Consider the following 6,129-nt stretch of genomic DNA (forward strand, 5'->3'; position numbering starts at 1 on the left):
ACCACAATAACAACAACTTCATTCTAACACAAGCAAAAATAAGATTAAGCGTGTTTATCACAGTGGTAAAACGTATCTTAAATAGACCAACTTCTGTTTTTTAGAAAGAACAAACGCGATAAAAATAACAGTGCTTCTGTATCACGGCAGATATATTTATTTAGTGTGATGCATACTGAATGCCTGAAATCAACTTCCTTTAAAATTAGTTGCTATTAAGGCCTTATTATTAAAATTTCAAAACTTAAGACGATATATATTTTTTTTGTAGGCACTTACAGATGTAAACTGCGCACGCCAAACATGTAACTGGATCTGTCTGTTCTAATTTTCAACGGTGATAATGAACAAACTCCACTGTGCTCTCTTAACTATGACGAATTCTTTAAGATTAGATTAGATTAGATTAGATTTACTTTCATTCCAATTGATCCGTAGTGAGGAGGTCCTCCAGGATGTGGAACATGTCAGAAAAACAACAATACATGACAAATATTTACAACTAAAACAAATAAGCTAATGTACCATTCCACAGGTCCCAAGTGGAATGATCGTCATTTTTTAATGAACACTAAGAGTCATTTTACAAATACTATTGCACTGAATTTAAAATAAAAAAGTTTTTTATTTATTTATAAGGTAAGAAACATGTAATACAACTACTGTAATACTTATTTACAATGAACACATTACTGCACTGAAATGGTGCAGAAGTTAGATTATACTTACACACTTACACACACACAAGCGCGCACACACACACACACACACACACACACACACACACACACACACACACACACACACACACACACACACACAAATTTTCAGTGAACACATTACTGCACTGAAATTGTGCAGAAGTTATGTTGTACTTATATACAAATCAGTTGGTTTTCCTAAGAAATTCATCAATGGAGTAGAAGGAGTTGGCCACCAATAAATCCTTTAGGCTTCTCTTAAACTGAATTTCATTGGTTGTTAAGCTTTTTATGGCTGCTGGCAAGTTATTGAAAATGTGTGTTCCTGAATAATGCACACCTTTTTGTACAAGACTAAGTGACTTTAAATCCTTGTGAAGATTATTCTTATTTCTAGTATTGATTCCATGAATTGAGCTGTTGGTTTGAAAAAGTGATATATTTTTAATGACAAATTTCATTAAGGAATAAATATATTGGGAAGCTGTAGTTAGTATCCCTAGTTCCCTAAACAGGCTTCTGCAGGATGTTCTTGAGTTCACACCACATATAATTCTTACTGCACGTTTTTGTGCCCGGAAAACTTTAGCTTGGCTTGATGAATTACCCCAGAAAATAATCCCATATGACATTATGGAATGAAAGTAAGCATAGTATGCCAGCTTTTTCATTTTTATATCCCCTATGTCTGACAAAATTCGCATTGCAAACAGAGATTTGTTAAGACGCTTCAGCAGTTCTGTGGTGTGCTCCTCCCAGTTGAATTTATTATCAAGCTGTAATCCCAAGAATTTAACACCGTCCACTTCTTCTATCTTCTTGTCATCATATGTTAGACATATACTCTTGGGACACCCCTTACAAGTTCTGAACTGCATGTAGTGTGTTTTTTCAAAGTTTAGTGACAAAGAATTGGCTAGGAACCAGTGATTAATGTCCACAAATATTTTATTGGCTGATCTTTCTAAGACTTCACTTGATTTGCTATTTATTGCAATGTTTGTATCATCAGCAAACAAAACAAACTTGGCATCTGGTAATGTTACTGATGAAAGGTCATTGATATACACAAGAAAAAGTAAGGGCCCCAAAATGGAACCTTGTGGGACCCCACATGTAATTAGTTCCCAGTTGGATGATGCCTGATAGCTAGATACATGTCTCTTTCCTAATAACACCCTTTGTTTCCTGCCAGAGATATAAGATTTGAACCATTTTGCAGCATTTCCTGTTACACTATAATATTCTAGTTTACTTAAAAGGATATTGTGATTTACACAGTCAAATGCCTTTGACAGATCACAAAATATACCAGTTGCCTGCAATTTTTTGTCTAATGAATTAAGTACATTTTCACTGTAAGTGTAGATAGCCTTCTCAATATCAGAACCTTTTAGAAATCCAAACTGTGACTTTGACAGTATGTTATTTGAGATAAGATGGTTATAAAGACGACTGTACATTACTTTTTCGAAAATTTTTGAGAATGCTGGCAACAGTGAAATTGGACGGAAATTTGATGCTATTTCTTTATCTCCCTTCTTAAACAGTGGCTTAACTTCAGCATATTTCAGCCATTCGGGAAATATTCCACTGATAAACGACTGGTTACACAGATAGCTTAATATGTTACTTAGCTCAGAATCACATTCTTTAATTAACTTTGTTGATATTTCATCATACCCACTAGATGTTTTTGATTTTAAAGATTTTATGATGGACGTTATTTCTGTTGGGTTAGTGAGGGTCAAATTCATATTATGGAAGTTACTTGAAATGTCTGGTCTAAGGTAATCCATAGCAGCATCTACCGAACCTGACAACCCCATCTTTTCAGTAACAGTTATAAAATGTTTGTTAAAAAGTTCTGCAACACTATACACATCTGTCACCAATGCATCATTTACTCTTAATGCTATTTGTTCCTCTTCATGTCTGGTTCTACCGGTCTCCTCCTTCACTATATCCCATATTGTCTTTATTTTGTTATCTGATATGACTATCTTTTCCTTGTAATATATTTGCTTTGACATCCGTATTACAGTCTTTAATATTTTGCAGTATTTCTTATAATGTGCTATAGCATCAACATTGGAAATGTTTCGGATTGACAGATACAGTTTTCTTTTTGTTTTACAAGATACCCCTATTCCTCGAGTAATCCATGGCTTCTTTGTAGACTTTGCTCTAACCTTGGTAAGTTTTGGGGGAAAGCAGTGTTCAAATAAGGTAAGCACTTTATTAGCAAAAATGTTATATTTTTCATTCATGCCATGAGCACTGTAAACATCAGTCCAGTGAATGTCTCTGAGGAGTGTCCTAAAATAATCAATTTTTGGCTTACTGATTACCCTCTTGAGCTCAGATTTAACAGATTTTATATCCTGTTCAGTATTAACATTTAACAGAAGGAACTGCATGTCATGGTCTGAGAGGCCATTGACTATTGGTTTTGTAATATAATTTTGTTCATTAGACTTTTCTATAAAGATATTATCAATGGCTGTTTGTGAGCAAGTGGTTATCCTAGTGGGGAACTTTACTGTGGGAATTAAGTTGAATGATAGTGTTACTAACTCAAATAGGTTCTTATTGGGAGAGTCTTTAAGGAAATCTACATTGAAATCACCAGCAACCACTATTTCTTTGTTTTTGGTTGTTAAATGGGCCAGTACAGCTTCAAGGTGGTTTACAAACAGATTAAAGTTACCTGCAGGTGCTCGATATACACTTAATATTATGAAAGATTTTTTGTGAAAATCTAATTCTGTTGCACATGCTTCCATATGCTGTTCTAGGCAAAATTTATGAATGTCTATGTTCTTAAATTTATGACAGTTCCTGATGAATGTGGCAACACTGTCACTGTTATTGCCACTGTTTTCATTTACTGAAATTATCATCTCTTCCACTGAATTTTCCAAAAGAGCTTCATTCCGCCATGCCCTTTCTATGATGTTCTGTGTATGTTTGATGGCTTTCTTTCAGTCTTAGGAGGTGCCGTTCCTGACACCTTTTCTTGTGAGTGGTTCAACTGCAGCGATGGTAATTTGTTATTATTCCTGGCAAGGCAACCTTTAATTTGGCCACTTATTAGCTCTACTCGGTTGAAATGGCAGTGGTAAGTTGGTAACCTAACGACTGTATGCCCATGTTTTTTGCCAGTTCGTCGATTTCATGTTGGGGAACAGCGGCTTACGGAGAGATATTTTTTCCATGAGCTCCACCTTTTTAAGGTCATCTCTTACATCAGTATTGTGACACTGAAGCCAATCAGTAATTTCCTTCTTTTGGTTTGCCATGGTAGGTGCCTATCAACAACAACTGAATGGTAAGAAGCATTATTTAGTACAATTTTTTGGTTGTTTTCCTATATTTGATATTAGTGAATCTTCGAACCATTTTGTAGATGTAACGTGGTTCATTACTTCACGATAATCTTCTGTTTTCTTTGATTTAAAATGCAGGAGACTGTTTGGGAAAAAACCCTGTGAGGTGCCTGCATGGGGAAGTTGCCACACTCGCCAGAAAGCATTGCCATTGTTCCTTTAGCTGTGTCATCTGGCCAGTCCTGCTTGACAATGTGTGGAGAACTGACCCACATTTCGTCAAGCCACACCACTTAGTCGAATGTATGCTACGGATGCGCCTCAAATATCGGTATCGCTATGCGGCTGTATCCTCCCTCTCCATCAACAGCTTATGGGCACAAAAATGTCCATAGTAAAAGCCAAGGTTTTAAAGCTGTTGACAAGAATGTGCGACTGCCTTGAAAAAGCCCTGAGTCTTTAATTGTGTGACCAGTACCTTCCTCAGCATCGGATGTTCCGTCCTGCGATAGTAATCATAAACATGACGACGAATCGCATCCTCTGCAAACGAACTGATATTGGTAATCCGCTTATTCATGTGACTTTTTTTTCCCAAGGGTGCTAAATTTCGACAGTTCTTCAGCTTCCTTTCTTTGTCGAACATTTCCTTTCCAATCTTCAAAACAGTGATTTTGTTTATATTCAAATCTGCAGCAGTTCTGTCGATCAGTTTGGAAACAGAGAGCAATGGGCAACCATTAAGTTTTTCATTCTCTAAGTAGCCACGTAAGGCGCAAAACATTTCTCTTAACCGCCCTCGTGCGGCAATCTCCAGGCCAAGAGAACGACGTCGAACTTTTCCACTTATAAAATACTTCGCGCTGAAATCACTGAGAACCAAACAACGAGTAACGCTAACAACGAATAACAGTAACAGCTCCTACAACCTTACAAACAAATTCACAGGAAGTCACAGGGCGCAACGATCACACAGGACATCAAGCTGACTGCAACTGAAACACATTACAAGTTGGAAGTGTTGCGTGAGGTAAAGGTTTGGTGACTTCGAGTGGAAAGTGGCCCAGCCCTGCCGCCTGGGTTTCCCTTTCCCCCCTCCCCTGCCTCCCTATCAAATCGCTTCCGTCCTCAATGTCAATCCCAAAGTAATTTTGGACGTACTATAGTCTTTATTTTCCTTTTTATGTGTTGGTACGACTTTGGAAATGTGCCACTCAGGAATGAGGAGTTTATAATGGGGGACAGAGGTTTACTTATAAACTTGTTGCACAAATGGAGCAGGAGGAGGCTCGAGACTGTGTCTGGTCCTGCAGATGACTTCTTCTTTTTTGTGTGAATTATTTTTTCTATCTTTGGTGCTAACGTCGATGCCAAGAACAGTGATTAAGAGTCCTTGAGCTAATAGGTAGGAGCAGATATTCAGGTCTCGTTAGGGACATCTCCGAAAGAAAAGACACCTCACATATACATATATGCGCCTTGACGGTAGCTCATGATTATTCAGTGTTTATGAACTCTTCACCCTACCTGTTTCTGGAATCACTGTGAGGATGCGAGAAAGAAGGGTAGTGGATAGGGGTCACTTTTATGCAGTGTGAACAAGTCGGAAACTTGGGCTGGTCAGAAAACGTGTTCGGGTATCCGAAGTTGTTAAGGCGTCGGTACGCGTAAATTCGGTTTCGAGGCCAGGTCCGACATAAATTTTCAATTGTCATCATCGAATTTATTTCACTACCCGAATGCGGGTAATGTCGGAATTTCAGTTTCGTAATTTTGCAACTTTTTGGCTATATGTAGTGAAGTAACTTACTTCTTAAATTCTAAACTACTACCAAAATTGGTTTTACTGATGGAGATTAGTTCTTTCTGTCTTTTACCTTGCGTAATGATGGGCTACTTGTGATCGTTTGTTTGGAGGATTACTTTTGCTATTACTGAGTCCAGTCAATAATTTATTCTTTACGCGACTTCATTGAGTGGATGAACATAATTTGCAAGTGGCATTTATAATATGTTTGTTTTCATTTTTAATGTTCAGACTTTCAAGATATTTTTCAATGATCATTTTCCAAGCTAGCATCTTTGCTTTGTGCACCACA

This window comes from Schistocerca piceifrons, chromosome 4, assembly GCF_021461385.2.
Source record: "Schistocerca piceifrons isolate TAMUIC-IGC-003096 chromosome 4, iqSchPice1.1, whole genome shotgun sequence".
In the NCBI taxonomy this organism is placed as follows: Eukaryota; Metazoa; Arthropoda; class Insecta; order Orthoptera; family Acrididae; genus Schistocerca; species Schistocerca piceifrons.